We start from the raw sequence: 18,682 nt of genomic DNA, 5'->3' as shown, positions 1-18,682 counted from the left end.
AAAGGCTTGCCTAGCCTCATCATTCGGATTGTTGGCCATAGGTTGAGAGTCCACGGCGCTGTCCCTTGTCGGGAGCAGCGCCACACTCTCCACATCATCGCCTATTGCTCGGTTGGGATCGGGATCCATTGCTATAAACAAACTCAAAGTCAAATTGTCGAAATCACCACACTATCGATTCATCATTTAATGGCATGTATAGCTAGACCCCAAACACCTCACGGTAGTCCTAGAATCGACTAAACCGTGGCTCGATACCAATAAAATTGTAACACCCCAACCCGAGACCATCGCCGTGTCGGACATGAGGGGTTAGCAAGCCAAGTTCACTTGTTTTGCCCATCCATTGGACATTTCGGTCAAATTTGGAAAAACTGCGTCACTGTAAGCCTTAAAAATCATATCTCGAGTTTCAAACCTCGGCAACTGGTTTCGTAAATTTTCCCTGAATTTAGACTCATATATCCATCCATGGATTTATTTCTAGAATTTTTGGTTGGGCCAATTGGTACAGTTTATTAGTTAAAGTCACCCATGTTACAGGGATCGACTGCTCTGACCTTCGCGCGGTATAACTTGAATATCTCTCTGTACAGGGCTTTAATGCTGGTACCGTTTGTTTCTAATGAAACTAGACTCAAAATGGAATCTGTACATATAAGGTTGTCTCCTAATTCTTTCTGGATAATTTATAGTAAATTTTTAAAGTTGCGACAGGGAACCCAGAAACCGTTCTGGCCCTGTCTCACAATAGCTTTAATATCTCTTAACATGTAACTCCTATGACCATTTCGTTTCTTCCATATGAAAATAGACTCATCAATGTTCATTTACATAGCTGATTCACTATTTAATACATTCCTACAAATTTTGGTGATTTTTCACATTCACGTTACTGCAGCTGGCAGCATCTGTTTTTAAGGTAGGTCTTACCTATTTTGTAGTCTCCATGAACCAACTAGTCTTGCCTTACATAGGTCCACATATGATCATTTTAACCATGCCAATGGCTGATCATGTGGCCAACATTCCCATTTCCAATTCATAGTCACATCATGACACCATATATATATATACAAACCGCAAATAGTTTAAGTTGATACTTCACTATTACGAGCCATTTTCGCATGGCCGTACACATATACATCATAACATATCTAAACCAACAAGGGGTAGTCCTATACATGCCATTTCAAGTTCAACCAAGAATTTATACCAAAATGGGGCTTGATAGTGTGGATGACTTCGACTTCAACGATCCGAATCCGATTGCTATCGAGCGAAATCTAGAAAACCGAGAGCCAAAGCGGTGAGTAAGCATTTTTATGCTTAGTAAGTCTCAAGGAATATAATCAACTCTAATTACAGCAATACATTCACATAGTTAAATGCATCATTTCATTAATGCACATTCACATAATCATACTTACTTCACCATCCCAACTCTTATGTTCATACACAAATAACGGCTTCATTAAGGCCGATAACTCGTTCCATCATAGGAGCGGATATTCACACGCTTACTCCTAGCGCAAAAGCACACACCGCACTTACCTTGTCATTGGGGAATTTCACAAGTGCATTAGCTGAAATTTTCCAGCAAGCTTATAATTTTCAAATCACATACCTTCGAGTTTAACCGGATGTCGCTACTCGATCAATCGCCTTCGGACATAGCCCGTTATGGTAACCCGCACCAAGGCCTCACGGGACTTAACCCGGATATCACGATTTGCACAAATGCCTTGGTCTTAGCCCGGATAGAATGACTCGCACGAATGCCTTCGGTCTTAGCCCGATGTAGCCACTAGCACAATTGCCTTTGGGTCTTAACCCGGTTATAATTTCCAGCATAATTGTCTTGGGCTTAGCCCGATATCATTCAATTTCTCATGCACACATACATCAATAATCATTGGACATACATATTTATTTTCGTTACTAAGGCTCAAACACAATTATAATCACTAACATAATCGCCTTCTGGACTTAGCCCGGTATCATTCGAATACTCATACACACATAAATCAATAATCAATACATCCATATTTCATTCCACATAATTCAAGTAAGGTCACTTCTTGAGGACTTACCTCGGATGTTGTCGAACGGCTTTTACGGCTATTCGATTACTTTTTCCTTCCCCTTGTCCAATTGTGGCCCTCTTAGCTCTTGAGCTAATTCAAACAAATTCAATTTATCAAAACCTCATTGTGCTAGCTTATGGCGAATATGACAAGGAATTTAAATGGTCATATGGCCACCCTTTAGCTTGAATACACAATGGTCATGCACATTTTATACTACATCAAGCAATTCAATACAATTTATTCGAGCATCAAGGAAAAGCTAAGGCCTTCAATAGGCTACCCAAGGCCGAATATACTTGTCCATGTTGAGGCCAATTATGCACTTAATACCACACAAAAACAGCATGCATTTTACTAGTTAATGCTTTGCATATTGTAGCTCAAAACTTACAATATAGCATCAAGCACTCATATGTGTGCTAGGCGAATGTGCTTACAATTTCACAATTATTCTTCAACATCTTCTTCTTTAAACAAACTTATTCATCACTTCCTTCATAACCAAAACATCATGTGCAAACATATATATACATATATGAGCATGGTCAATTTCAAGGTGTCCATAGCCATCCAAAACACAAATTTTAACTAACATGCAAGAAGCAAGAACCATGCTCATGAATGCATCATGGCGAATATGACAATCATGCTCCTTTTCAACTTCAATCATGATAAAACAAAAGAAAGCTCAAAATCTTACTCAAGGGTAGACAATCCATCATTGCATGCATCATCATCAAGCTTCACACTTAGCATGCAATGGCTTTATCACCATAACAACTTTGGCCAAATACCATTTCCATGGCTTAACAAAGATTTGAGCCATGGCTAACATGCACATCAAGTTAGCAACCAAAACATGCATGAAACTCCTAACACAACCTCATACATACCTTAATCTTGATGCAAACTTAGCCAAATCTCCTTCTAGATCTCTTCCAAACCAAGCATGAAGCAAAAATCCTCCTTCTTCCTTAGTTTTGGCTCAAAGAAAGGATGAACAAAATTTTTTCTTTCCTTCTCTACAACTCACGGCAATGGGGGATTACCACACTCACACACATTTTTTTTTCATTTTTTATCACCCATACACCTTTGTTTATTATTTCACCCTAATGCACCAACAAAACATGTTTCATGACATGTTTAGCCCATCCTCCTTGTCATGGCCGGCCACCACCGTAAAAGGGGGAATTTGACATGCAAGTCCATTATTTTGCATGCATGCTTTAATTAGTCATCACACATTTCCCTATCATACTTTCAAAGTTCATTACTAAGTCCTTTCTTGTGGAATTCACCCTTATAACACTAAATCAATCATCATAAAATGTCATACATGAGCACACACATATTATAGGCATCAAAATAAATTTTTAATTATTTTTATGCCTCGGTTTTGTGGTCCCGAGACCACCTTCCGACTAGGGTCAATTTTGGGCTGTCACAATCATCGATTTGAAATTCCGAGTCCTTGTTTGGAACACACTCAGCCCGTTTTGCAACTAACTCATCGTCGACTTTCTGAGCTTCACGAATTTGACGTATCAATAATGGTTTGGCTTTCAATTCAGCTACTAACACATTGTCAGGTAGAACAGACAAGTGTACATTCATCACTCGTAAAGTGAATAATGATTTACGACTTAAGGCATCCGCAACCACATTCGCCTTTCCCGGGTGATAGTCAATGACCAGCTCATAATCCTTTAACAGCTCGAGCCAACGTCTTTGTCGCAGATTTAAGTCTCTTTGAGTCATCATATATTTGAGACTTTTGTGATCCGAATACACATGGCACTTCTCACCAAATAAGTAATGTCGCCATATCTTTAAAGGCGAATACGATGGCAGCCAATTCGAGATCATGGGTCGGATAATTTTTCTCGTGTGGCTTTAATTGCCTCGACGCATAGGCCACAACTCGACCTTCTTGCATCAATACGCAACCTAACCCGAGTAGGGATGCGTCACTATAAATAACAAACTCTTTGCCCGCTTCGGTTGCACTAGAATTGGGGCTTCACCAAATAAGTTTTCAATTGATCAAAACTTTTCTGACATTTTTCCGTCCATTCGAACTTAACATCCCTTTGGAGTAGCTTCGTCATTGGCGTGGCTATCGTTGAGAAACCTTTTACAAATCGTCGGTAATAACCTAAGCAAGCCCAAAAAGTCGAACCTCAAGAATATTTCTGAGGCTTCCAATTAAGTATGGCTGAAATTTTATTTGGGTCGACTCGAATACCCGATGCGAGATACCACATGACCCAAGAAGCTAACCTCTCTCAACCGAACTCACACTTGCTTGAACTTAACATATAATTGCTTATTCCGTAAAATTTGCAAACTAACCTCGTGTGTTCAAAGATGTTCGGTCTCATTTCTTGAATAGACCAAGATGCCATCAATGAACACGCAGTAATGAACCGATCCAAATATGGTCTAAAGATCCGATTCATTAAATCCGTAAATACCGCAGGGGCATTAGTAAGCCCAAACGGCATCACTAGGAACTCGTAGTGACCATATCTCGTTCTGAAGGCAGTCTTGGGTATGTCCGAATCTCGAATTCGTAATTGATAATAGCCCGATCTCAAATCTATTTTCGAGAACACCGAGGTTCTTCAGTTGATCGAACAAATCATCGATCTGTGATAACGGATATTTGTTCTTTATCGCCGCTTTATTAAGTCGACGATAGTCGATCACAACCTCATGGTTCCATCCTTCTTTTCACAAACAACACCGGTGTACCCCAAGGTGAAAAATTGGGCGAGCAAAACCTTTATCCACCAATTCTTGCAATGAGCTTTCAACTCCTTTAATTACATTGGTGCCATACAATACGGAGCTATCGAAATTGGAGTGGTACCGGTACCAATTCGATGCCAAATTCTATTTCCGAACAGTGGTAAACCCGCAATTCTTCGTGGAAAACATCCGGTATTCACAAACCAGCGCACAGATTCGGTTTCTTTTCGACTCCTTGTCATCGAGCACATACGCAAGGTACGCTTCACACCTTTTCTTACATATTTCTGGGCCAATATTGCTAATATTACAGCTGGCAACCCCTTTAAGTCCGTAGACTCAACCCAAATTATCTCGTTATTCGCGCACCTCAGATCGATAGTCTTGCTTTTGCAATTTACAACCGCATCGTGCATGGTCAACCAATCCAAACCAAGAATAACGTCGAATTAAATCGAACGGCAAAAGCATCAAGTCCGCCGGAAAACAAGAACCTCGGAACACTAGGGACTTTTCTTACACACTTTGTTGACAAGCACGTAATGACCCAAGGGTTTGACACCGAATTACAAACTCAAGAGACTCAATAGGCAAAGTCTTCTTTGGATGCTAAGGTTTCGCATATATAAGAATGAGTAGAACCGGGGTCAATCATAGCAATCACATTTGTATCGAAAAGAGTGAATGTACCGTAATGACATCCGTGAGGCAAAGATCCTCGTGTGCGCATATGGCATAAGTCCTAGCAGAGCACGAGCCTCGGGTCTTGTTGTAGCATCTCTCGGCCCTCTCGACCGCCACTAGCATTGCCCGCATTTACGGATGGCCTACCTCGGCGAAGGTAGCACTCGGGTTTCCACTTTGACTTACATTTTGTTCAAGCAACCTCGGGCGGTCCTTCATAAAGTGGTCACCGATCCACACTTATAACAGAGTGATCACGGAACCTACAGCTCCACGAATGCCATTTGCCACAATGCAGACACTCCTCTCTCTCGACGATCATTTCCACCATCATGGCGATCGAAGTGACTCGTGTGGTCACAGGGGTCGATCATGATCTCGTCTAGAAAAGCCCGAAGTGCCTCTAGACCAGCTCACATCATCTCGAAATCTCTTCGATGCCTGTTGAAGAGACTTTCCCGAGGACCTTTTTCGGAATTCTCCAGTTCCCACATCAACTTTTTGTTTCTCCTTTCTAAACTCTTCGGCTTTACAAGCTCGCTCAACAAGTACTACGAACTCTCGTATTTCGAGAATGCCAACGAACATCCTTATATCATCATTCAGCCCATCCTCGAAGCATTTACACATAATAGCTTCGGACGAAATGCATTCTCGCGCGTACCGGCTAAGCCTTACAAATTTTCGTTCGTAGTCGGTAACTGACATAGAGCCTTGCTTAAGATCAAGAAATTCCCTTCGCTTTTGGTCGATGAATCTCTGACTGATATACTTTTTTCGGAACTCGGTTTGAAAGAATTCCCAAGTCACTTGCTCCCTAGGCACCACAAGTCGAGTACTCCACCAATAGTAGGCGGAATCGCGTAGCAAGGAGATGGTACACTTTAAGCACTCATCGGTGTACAAGATAGCTCATCGAGCACCGGATAGTGTTGTCCAACCAAAATTCAGCTTGCTCGGCATCGTCGCTATCCGTAGCCTTGAATTCAAGTGGCCCCATGTTTACGAATTCTGTCGATGGGGCTTACTTGACCTTATTTGGTCGATTCTGGAGGTATTGTAGGTCTGAGGTTGCATTAATCGAAATGGAGGTTGTGGAACAGTAGTGTTAGTTCGAATGTATTGGTTGAACCAATCATTCATCACGCTATAAAAGGCTTGCCTAGCCTCATTATTCGGATTGCTGGCCATAGGTTGAGAGTCCGCCGCGCTGTCCTTGCGGGAGTAGGCGCCACACTCTCCACATCATCAGCTATTGCTCGGTTGGGATCGGGATCCATTGCTATAAACAAACACAAATTGATTGTCGAAATCACCACACTATCAATTTATCACTATATGGCATGTATAGCTAGACCCCAAACATATCACGGTAGTCCTAGAATTGACTAAACCGTGACTCTGATACCAATAAAATTGTAACACCCCGAACCCGAGACCATCGCCGGTGTCGGACGCGAGGGGTTAACGAGCCAAGTCCTCTTAAAGCACTGACCAATTTGGCATTTCCAGACTGGCTGGAAAACTGCATCACTGTCGCCTTAAAAATCATATCTCAAGTTTCAAAACTCGGAAACTGATTCCGTAAATTTTCCCTGAATTTAGACTCATATATCCTTCCATGGATTTATTTCTAGAATTTTTGGTCGGGCCAATTGGTACAGTTTATTAGTTAAAGTCACCCATGTTACAGGGATCGACTGCTCTGACCTTCGCTCGTTACAACTTGAATATATCTCTGTACAGGGCTTTAATACTGGTGGCGTTTGTTTCTAATGAAACTAGACTAAAAATGGAATCTGCACATATAAGGTATGACTCCTAATTCCTTCTGGATAATTTATAGTGAATTTTTAAAGTCGCGACAGGGGACCCAGAAACCGTTCTGGCCCTGTCTCACGAGAACTTTAATATCTCTCGGTATACTGATCATATGATCATTTCGTTACTTTCATATGAAAATAGACTCGTCAAGGTTCGATCACATAATTTATTCACTATTTAGCACCATTCCTACAAATTTTTGTGATTTTCCCCATCCACGTCACTGCAGCTGGCAGCATCTGTTTTAAGGTAGGCTTTACCTAATTTGTAGTCTCCATGGGCCAACTATGGTCTTGCCATACATGGGTCCACATATGATCATATTTAGCCATTCCAATGGCTGATCATGTGACCAACACTCCCATTCCAATCCATAATCACATCATGAAATCATATATAATTACAAACCACAAATGGTCTAATTCCATACTCCACTATTACGAACCATTTTCGCATGGCCGTACACATATACATCACAAGTACTTAAAAATAACCGAGGTAGTCCTATACATGCCATATCCGAACTCAACTAAAGGAGTACCAAAAGGGCTTTGATAGTGTGGTTGACTTCAACTTCTATGATCCCGAATCCGATCGCTAACGAGCAAAATCTATAAGCAGAGAAACAAAGAAACGGAGTAAGCAATTTATGCTTAGTAAGTTTGAGCCATAATATACACACAACCAAAGCATAGCATTCAAGTAGCTAAACCATAATTCATATGCACAATTTCTCAAAGACATGCTTACTTCACAATCCCAACTCTTATATTCATACACAAATAACGGCCTAGTTAATGCCGATAGCTCATTTATCATTAGAGCGAATATTAAATGCGCATTTACTCATAGTGTGCAAAGCACACACAAAACATACCTTGTTGGGGATTTCACAAATGCAATAACTGAAAATTTTCCAGCAGCTTATAAATTTCAAATCACATACCTTGAGTTTATCCGGATATAGCTACTCGTTCAAAACACTTTGGGACATAGCCCGGTTATGGTAACCCTTTAAATGCCTTGGGACTTAACCCGGATATCACAACTCGCACAATTGCCTTGGGCTTAGCCGGTATCATAGCTTCGCACAATTGCCTTGGGCTTAGCCCGATATCATAGCTCGCACAATTGCCTTGGGCTTAGCCCGATATCACTCGAACATTCATACACATCTTTGTTTCATTTTCACAACAAAACTTTTATGCACAATTCACTTAACAAAAATATCATTTCGACTCAATGGCCATATACAAGGGCAGAATTTCGATTGCTTATTACTTCATTCAATCGAATCAAAATCTAAGTTTCGATACTCGAAAACTTACCTCGGATGTTGTCGAACGATTCCGATGGCTATTCGACTACTTTTTCCTTCCCTTTATCGGATTTAGCTCCCTTTTGCTCTTGAGCTTAATGAATACAAGTAGAAGTATTCAATATTTCTATCAATAATGTTTACTAGTAAATCACATTCGGCATCTCATATCATCTCACTTTATTATAATTTATCATTCAACCTTTGAACCAAAACGCCATTATATGGCCACATATACATACATCCATATATTTAAGCTCAAGAATTTTAACATAACATCAAGTGCTCAAATTACTCATGTGGCCGATTACACATGGTCATAAATACACAAAATCAAAAATAATTTCAAGGTTTTCACACTATACATGTACTAGGCGAATGTACATGCAAATTTCACAACATTCTTCAACAAATTTCTTCTTTAAACAAACATATTTATCACTTTCTTCATAATCAAAATATCATGTGCAAACATATATACACATATAGGTGCATGGCGAATCTCAAGGTGTTCATAACCCTCTAAAACACAAATTTTACCAATCAAGTAACAAGCATAAATCATGCTCATGAATGCATCATGGCGAATACATCACAATCATACCCCATTGAACTTTGGTCATGGTTAAACAAAGAACTCAATGTCTTACTCAAGATTGCTACAAAGAAATTTCAAGAGTAGTCAATCCATCATTGCATGCATCATTAGCAAGCTTCACATTTAGCATGCAATGGCTTTAACACAATATCAACCTTGGCCAAATACCATTTTTCATGGCATAACAAGGATTTGAACCATGGCTAACATGCACATCAAGTTAGCAACCAAAACAAGCATGAATCTCATGACACAACCTCATACATACCTTAATCTTGATGCAAGTTTAGCCAAATCTCCTTCTAGATCTCTTCTAAACAAAGAAAATGAAGCAAAAATCTCTTCTTCCTCTTAGGAATTTTGGCCAAAGGAAGGAGGGAAAAGATGAACAATTTTTTGTTTTTCTTTCTTAGTCTTTGCTTAAAGAAAGGATGAATGACAACTTTTTTCTTTCTTTCTCTCTAGCTACGGCACCATGGGGGCATCCATGCTCATTTTTTTTCATTTCTTAATTCTTTCTACATAATGCACTAACTAAACATGTTGGAAACATGTCCCTTACCCATAATCTAGACATGGCGGCCACTCATTCAAAATAAATGGAGTATTTGACATGCAACTCCATTTATTTTGCTTCATTCCTTATTAACCTCTTGAAATTAGCTACATATTTTTAAATCCTTTCACATGAGTCCTTTTTCTTTCAATTCACAATTAAATTAACTAAATCAAAGAATTCAAAATTCACACATGAGCACACACATATTATAGGCATCAAAATAAATTTTAAATTATTTTTATGCCTCGGTTTTGTGGTACCGAAACCACATTCCGACTAGGGTCAATTTTGGGCTGTCACAGGAGATAATGCCACTTACCTAGCGAAGGAATGCTCAAAGCCTTGGAAACTGGTCGAAGAGATTGAGAGAAAAAAGGAAATTCTAAGGGATACTTTTAACTTGAACATTTCTACGAGACACTAATCCTTAATCAAGCACCTCAAAAGTTTAATGATTTACGGATTTTCCAGATGCTGATAAAGATTAAAAAAGTATACATTGGTAAGATTTACGACTACGGGGTTGGAATCAACCAAGAAATAACACCGGCACGTATGAAGACAAGGACAAATAAGCTATGAAACATTCAACTACTATAAGGATTATTTTAAAACAAAGTAACCTGAACCATAATAGAGCTTGATAATATTGGGAACTAGAATCTACGTTACGTGGTATGTCATGACATACCAATCGAGACACATAAGGTAATCCATAAAATATCATTTTTGTTGTAAAGTTATTTTAAAGACTGTCTACACAAGAAGTATGAAAATATTTCCTGAAATTTCTGCGGAACAAGGAGTATAAAAGAATCTTAGGGTTACTAAACTATCACGTGACTTTAAGCGCGACTAACTATTCGATATGTGAAAGGATTTTTTAGTCGTTAGTGTAGGATAAAAAAGTGAACTTAAAGAATGGGATAAATGAAGAAGAGCGTAATGGCATGATGGAAGCAGAACCAATAACGACAGAGACAAAACAAGAGAAGCCTCTACGTACATCTTCACTAAACTGACAGATGAGTCTGGCAGCAAAAATTAACTTTTTTTATTTTTTTTAACCACTAACTTACTGAACATTATTTTATATTTTGCTAAAAAATTAGTTAAGATTTCATATGATCATTAAATACAGATCTAAACACGCACCTAAGATGCAATGAAGATAGGAAAATTGGGAAGAACAGAAGAAGTATTTCAATTTGGTAACCCTACGTCGTGACACCACTTTACCGTGTCATCACATAGAAGTCAGTTTCACCAAAATTTCAAAACTGCCAAGTAAATCAGGATATCGAACCCCGATGTCGTGAAAAAAGCTTACTGATAGGGATGTAGTGCCACAAAACCCCTATGTCGCGACATTGCTGCAATTTTCTGTAAGGTTAACCCGACGTTCACGTAACCCAAATGCATAACCTTTATTTTAACCAGTGTTTAAGCTTAAAACGCCCTATTTTTAACTTTAAAATACCTTAACTCAAACTCTTAACCTCCTCTAAACACTAAACCCTCCTCAAATTTTTAATCTCAAAAACCCATTTCCGTTTGAAACCCTAACTACATAAGCCTTCATTGCTATTCTTAAGACTCTCTTTTGGGTGGAATTTCATCAAGCATTTGGAGAAGCAGCAGAAACAACTACAAGAAGGTCAAAGTTACGTAGTTTTTACTTGTTTTACTATTCCATTGATTTTAATTAACCTTTATTTGATTATTTCAAAGTCAAACAATAGAAAATGCCTCCCAAGAAGAGTAAGAAAACGGCCCAAGAAACTTTGGTGGTTTTGGACCCTACGAAATTTGAGAACCCAAATACTGGAAAATATTTTCTTGAGCTACAAGTAGGCCTTTTATCCAAGAATAAAGGTTCAAACCCTCAATGGTTTTGTGTAATGAAATTTGGACATTAGTTAAGTACCATTATTGGGAGGGATTTTGTGTCATTCCCAAGGAAATTGCAATGATCTCGGTAGTGCAAGAATTTTATGCTTCCTTTAGAGACCAAGAAATAAGAAAAAGACTGAATTGGGATATTGTAACAGTGAGAGGTGAAGAGGTACCGATTACTTCAAGGAAGATATATGAGTTTTATGATGTACCTTTTTATAGCAAAGACTTCCTTAATAGCACTGATTTAGACAAATTTGAGAATATAGATATGGAGGATGTCATTAAGTACTTAACTCAAGATAGAGGTACATGGAATCGTAGACAAGATAAAAATTTTCCAACTAGCTTTCTAACACCCCAAACCCGGCCTAGACGTTATGACTGGATCTGATGCGCCACATCGAAGCGTTCAAAACATTCCGTATTACTTAGCATGGAAAAGCTTAGTTGGTGTTGTAAAAGACACTTTTAAAAATAGGTTAAAGTGAATGGAAGCATGCACGGTAGGAAACCGGAAGAAGAGGAGGTGAGTCCGTCGAATCGCTTAAGTACCAAGCTCCTTCGGATCCAATCCTAGACATGCACACCGCCATTGCCACACTCTAACATCTCGTATAATTTTGAGAAAACCGTTTGGTTAGGTCCATCTTAAGAAAATGATTAAGGTTGAAAACGTTTGCTTAGCGGAAGTCTTACTCGTATTCGTGTTATTTTGAAATCACTTAATGTTTTTGAAAACGCGTCCTAGAGCTAATCTATTTCGTTAGTTATCATAGATCAGTTTTATCATAATAGAATTAAATAATAAAGAAACAACCCAAACCATAAAAATAATTAGCGGCCTTATTACAAAAAAGAAAAACCCATAACCATAAACGAAAATGTGGAAAATCTAGTTCACCAGAAGAAAACGAATTTGCAAAAAACGTGTGGCCACTCCGAATCCCGCCCAGCTCCAAGTCCACCAACTAAGGATCACCTGCAAGGATGGAAGAAAAAAGGGGTGAGTTTGGGAAAACTCAGTGTATACAGAATCCCATCCAAAGCCCAAATCAGCTCGAGCCCATTGGGCCTAAGCCCCATTCAGATAACAGTACACAGTGGACCGAAGCCCTTTTCAGAATACAGTAGCAAGGCCTTAGCCCCTTTTTACATAACAGTGTGGCCCATAGGCCCAGTTCAGTAACATAGGTAACAATAGTAGTAATGCATGCAAACCCATCTGGGGAGACTACTCAACCCACCAACCGCTACACTGCCCCGTACCAGCCCTACACTCCATGTGGGGAATATCTCAACCCACCCAGCCCTACACTCCACAGTTGCAGCAACGCTGCTCAAATATCAGTAAGTTGAGGCAAAGCCTCCAGTACGTGGATGAACCACTTTCAATACTTCCTCCATCAATACCCCAATCCCATGCAACAAATATTAATAAAGCATATCATGTACAATACAGTATTAATCAATCATGCAGTTTAGCTAATTTAAACCCTAGGGGTATTTCGATAATTATGCTCTTTAGGGGTAATTTCGTACTTACGCAACTACACAAGTTATTTTAGAAATTTTTAGCCGTTTTATGCAATTTGGTTCCACCATCTAACTAACATGCTACTTTGCCCATCTCTTACCCATATTGGTCCGTAAGCCCATTGGGCCCAGTTTTGGCCATCGAGGCCCTCTTTTTCCGAAGTACGTTAAGACGTCACACAAACTTACTTACCACCTTGCGGTGCTAGATCTAACAATTACTCTACGTCTTTGAGAGCATTCGCATACTCACAAGCCCATGAAATGCCAGAATTTCGGCATTTCGGCTTTTATCGAATTGAACTAAGAAAGGGTGTTCGGTACACACCTGATTCGCGACGACTGCTACTGAGATCCCTTTCGATGTCCTACAATTGATTAGCATAGTTCTTATTTACAAACCGTAATCACTAAACCCAAAACTTGCTCAACCAAAGTCGACCCATGTTCCTAAAAAGCCTTTGAACCCTTACCTTTTTGCCAAAATCGATAGCTAGCTCCGAATCTGATTGTTCCAATGATTCACGGTTTTGATCCAACGCTTAAAAAGACTCTAATCACTGAAAGAAAACATCAGTTACAAACCCTTAAAGCCTTATGCTCAAATCGACAGCCTCCTAATTTTTAGGGACTTCGGCTTTTCCTAACATCGTAAAATAAGAACAGATCTGAGATGATAAGTACTTACCCCTTACTCCTACTTGATTTCTACGCAATCCAGTGCAGATTTATCCTTAGAACAATGGTAAAACCCGAATCCAGGGGTTGAAGAAGTTTCAGCTATAAGCCCCTAAACCAATGGTACTTTCGGCTTTTGGGTGGTGAAGGAGATGACGATATGAGGCTATGACCTTGAAGTAGAATTGCAGTCAGGTATCTAGGATTAAGAAAAGATAATCGTAGATTAATAAAAACAAAAGAACATAGAAGGACCTGGCTTTGAAGAAATCGGCACAAGCAGTGATCACAGGATTTCGGCTTTTGCGACTTCGGCAAAGGTGCTGATGAATAGCAGGTTTAATAGACGGCTTTGGAGAAGGAAGTAGAGAAAGAAGAGCAGGATAGGTGAAAGTTTCGGCTAGAGAGGAAAAGAGAGAAAAAGAAAACCCTTGTGGTGCCTGACCAGAAGAAAACGGCACCTCACAAAGCCCTAGGTGCCGAAATATTAACCTAAACCCTCTGCCGAATTTTCCCTCTTCAATTCCCTAAATTCGGCCAACTCGCAGTCTCTCACCCAATCCCTTAAATCTCTCCCCTTATCACTTATTAATTCAAGCATCTGGACTGATTCAAACTTTCCTTTAGCAGAATCCACTTGGACTCCAACACTTACCCCTCCTGCACTTAAAAATAAATGCATCTATTTGCCAACACAGGGAATCGATCCCATGCCTTTCCCAATGCTCCACACGCCACTTTTCTAGGAGCCTAGTGGCGTCACCCTTGCCACTTTACCAGAGGCTCATTTGTGATGCAATTTACCCATCACTCCACTTAAGGGCCACTTAGCCAGAACTCCCTACCCTTTTTAAGTCTAAAATTCAAAAATCCAACCGGGTTTTGGCCAACACATGGGCCTTCTATAAGCCCATTTACCTACTCAAAAATATTAATTTCACATCCAAATACAAAATTTTAAAATCTTTACAAAATATTAAAAATCGCGAATAAATCTGAAAACCAGGATGTTACAACTCTACCCTCCTTAAAAAAATTTCGACCTCGAAATTTTACCTTATTCGAATCTGTTGAGGGTCTTGTTGACGATAGCCTCCTCGATCTCCCAAGTAGCTTCTTCCTTGCCATGGTTCCTCCAAAGTACTTTCACTAGTGGAACTGATTTCCTTCTCAACACCTTGACGTCACGATCAAGTATTTGCACAGTTCCTCTTGAAGGTTAAATCGATTGTACTTGATTTACAGAATCGGTATGATATGAGTTGGGTCGATCGATACCGCCTCGGCATGGATACATGAAAACGTCATGGATACGATGCGATTCGTGGTAACTCTAGCGATAAGCCACCGTCCAACCCGCTTAACAATTCGGTAAGGCCCAATAAACCGTGGGCTCAACTTACCCTTCTTACCAAATCTCAAAATTTTCTTCCAAGGAAACCTTCAAGAAAACCATATCCCCAACAATGAACTCAATCTCCTTGCGGTTCAGATCCGCATCGACTTCGTCTATCGGATGCCTCCTTTAACCGATCCCTTATCACCTAACCTTGCTTTCGATTATACGCCACCAATTCCGTCCAAGTACTCGTCGTTCACCCAACTCATCCAACATGTCGGCGCGACACATCTTCGCCCATAAAGCGCTTCATATGGTGCCATCTGAATACTTGCTTGATAGCTATTATTGTAGGCAAACTCTGCCAATGGCAAGTAGTCCTCCCAACTTCCACGAAAATCAATGATACAACCTCTCAACATATCCTCCAGAACCTGAATAACCCTTTCATTGTCCATCATGCGTAGGTGAAAGCAGTGCTAAAATCCAATCGTGTACCCAACGTTTCCTGTAACTTCCGCCAAAACCAAGATGTAAACCTAGGGTCTCGATCAGAAATTATCGACACTGGCACCCCATGCAGTCGCACTACCTCCGCCACATATAACTTGGCCAACTTTTACAGTGAGTAGTCGATCTGACAGGTATGAAATGAGCGATTTTGTTAACCTATCCACAACCACCCACACGAATCTTTCTTGGTCGATGTCAAAGGTAACCCACTCACAAAGTCCATTGTTACTCTTTCCCACTTCCATAGCGGAATTTTCACGAGTTGCGTAATCCCGAAGGCAATTGGTGCTCACCTTAACTTCTTGCACGTCAAACATTTCCCAACAAATTCGGTCACCTCTCGTTTTAATCCGCCACCAAAGACACTTCTCGCAAGTCTTGATATAACTTATTCCCTCCAGATGCATGGCACGAGTCCACCATGAGCCTCTTTTAGAATTAACTACCTCAATTCGTGGTCCTTTGGAATACAAACCCTTCCACGAAAGCACGTAACTCCTTCAATGTTCAACCCAAAATCCTCGTTCTCACCACTCTTAACTTGTTTGGAACAGGAGAGCTAATGAATCGTCCTTCAACTGTTTTTCCTTAATCACTTTCGGTCCAAGTAGGCCTTACCTACGCTTCGCCAACAAGCTTCCATCGTCGTACAGACTTAATCGTGCGAACAAGGCTCTCAAATCAGTAACAACCGTTCGACTCAACGCATCCGCCACCACATTAGCCTTTCCTGGGTGGTACTCTATCGAACAGTCGTAGTCTTTAAACAACTGTACCAATCTTCGTTGCCTAAGGTTCAACTCCTTCTGAGTCAACAAATACTTTAGGCTCTTATGATCTGTGTATATGATGCACTTTTCCCCATATAAGTAGTGTCTCCAAATTTTTAACGCAAAAATCACCGCTACTAGCTCCAAATCATACGTAGGGTAATTCACCTCATGAGCCTTAAGCTGTCGCGATGCATAAGCGACCACCTTGCCCTTTTGCATCGATGCATCCTAACCCCACATGCGACGCATCGTCAGTATCTGATAAAGTCCTTCCGGACACGGTTGAATCAACACCGGCGCTTGGTCAATACCTTTTTCAACCGATCAAAAGCTTTTTGTGTTTCTTGGTCCAGACAAATGGTACTCCTTTCCTTATGAGTTTTGTCAAGGGTGCCGCCATTACCGAGAAACCCTCCACAAACCTTCTGTAGTAACCTGCCAACCCTAGGAAACTCCGAATTTCCGATACTGACCTAGGTGGCTTCCATTCCAGAATTGCTTCAATTTTATGAGGATCCACCTTAATCCCCCCGGCAGAGACCACATGCCCTAGGAAAGTTACCTCCCTCAACCAGAATTCACACTTACTGAATTTCGCGTAGAGCTCCTTTTCCCTTAACACTTGCAACACAATACGGAGATGCTCATCATGCTTTGCCTCCGTTTCAGAGTATACCAGGATATCGTCGATAAAGACGACTACGAACCGATCCAAGTAAGGTTGGAATACTCGGTTCATCAGATCCATAAAAGTCAGAGGTATGCGTTAAATCACCCAAACGGCATGACCACAAACTCATAATGTCCATATCGAGTTGAAATCTTTGTTTTATGAATATCCCTTCTTTTACCCTTAGCTGATGGTATCCAGAACGAAGATCGATTTTGGAGAATACCGAAGCTCCCCTAAGTTGATCGAACAGATCGTCAATCCTTGGTAGTGGATACTTATTCTTAATCGTCAGTTTGTTCAATTGGCGATAATCGATGCACATGCGCATCGTTCCGTCCTTTTTCTTCACAAACAGGACCAGTGCTCCCCAAGGAGACACACTAGGCCTAATGAAGCCTCTATCTAGCAACTCTTGAATTTGAGCCTTCAGTTCCACTAACTCCTTCGGTGCCATCCTATAGGGTGTAATAGATACTGGAGCTGTTCCAGGCAACAAATCGATTCCAAACTCAACTTCCCGATTCGGAGGTAATCCAGGACGCTCTTGTGACAGCCCAAAATTGACCCTAGTCGGAAAGTGGTTTCGGGACCACTAAACCGAGTCATAATAATAATTAACCATCATAATTGATGCTCATTATATGCATATATGCATGTGTGAAAATTTCATGTTTGGATTTTGTTAATTGTAAGTGAATTTTTATCAAATAGGACTTATGTGAGAAAATTTAGAAATGTGCTAGGCAAATGTAAGGTGGCCTATTAATACATGTGGGAAAGTGTTGTCCTTGCATGTCAAATTAGCCAAAATGAAGCATGATGGCCAGCCATGCTATGAGTGGAAACATGTTTCCAACATGTTTAGTTAGTGGATTATGTAGGAAGAATAAAGAAATGAAAAAAAAAGAGAATATGAAGAAAAACAAAGAAAAGAAAAAAAAGTGTTCATTCTCTCATTTTCTCCTTGCTTGGCGAATGTACTAAGAAGAAAGGGGGGGTAAGCTTGAGAAAATCAGCCATGGGAGTTTGCTAGACTAAGGTATGTTGATGTTATCCATGAGACTCATGCATGTTTTTAGTTGATAGTTTGAATCCCACCTAACCCATGGTCTAAACCTTTACCATGAAATGGGGATGATATTCGGCCATGGGTGTTGTCTTCTTGGTATCATTGATGTTTGATATTTGATGTTGTGGTGGTGAGGCATGAAGATGAGTTAAGTTTTGGCTAAGGTGGGTTTGTGTGGATGTCATTTGCATGCTAAGTGTCAAGCTTAGTAATGATATATGTGTATGGTGTCTTTGATGTTGTGAATGGAAGTAGAAGAAAAGTAAAAGAAATTTATGTAGAAATGTGATGTATGTGGATTCATAGGATGTTACAAATAGGTGTGAAGCTATGCTAGAAGAGAAAAGAAATTCGGCCAAGTGTTCATGGGAGGAAAAC

This window comes from Gossypium arboreum, chromosome 4, assembly GCF_025698485.1.
Source record: "Gossypium arboreum isolate Shixiya-1 chromosome 4, ASM2569848v2, whole genome shotgun sequence".
Classification (NCBI taxonomy): Eukaryota; Viridiplantae; Streptophyta; class Magnoliopsida; order Malvales; family Malvaceae; genus Gossypium; species Gossypium arboreum.
This window is presented reverse-complemented; position numbering follows the sequence as displayed.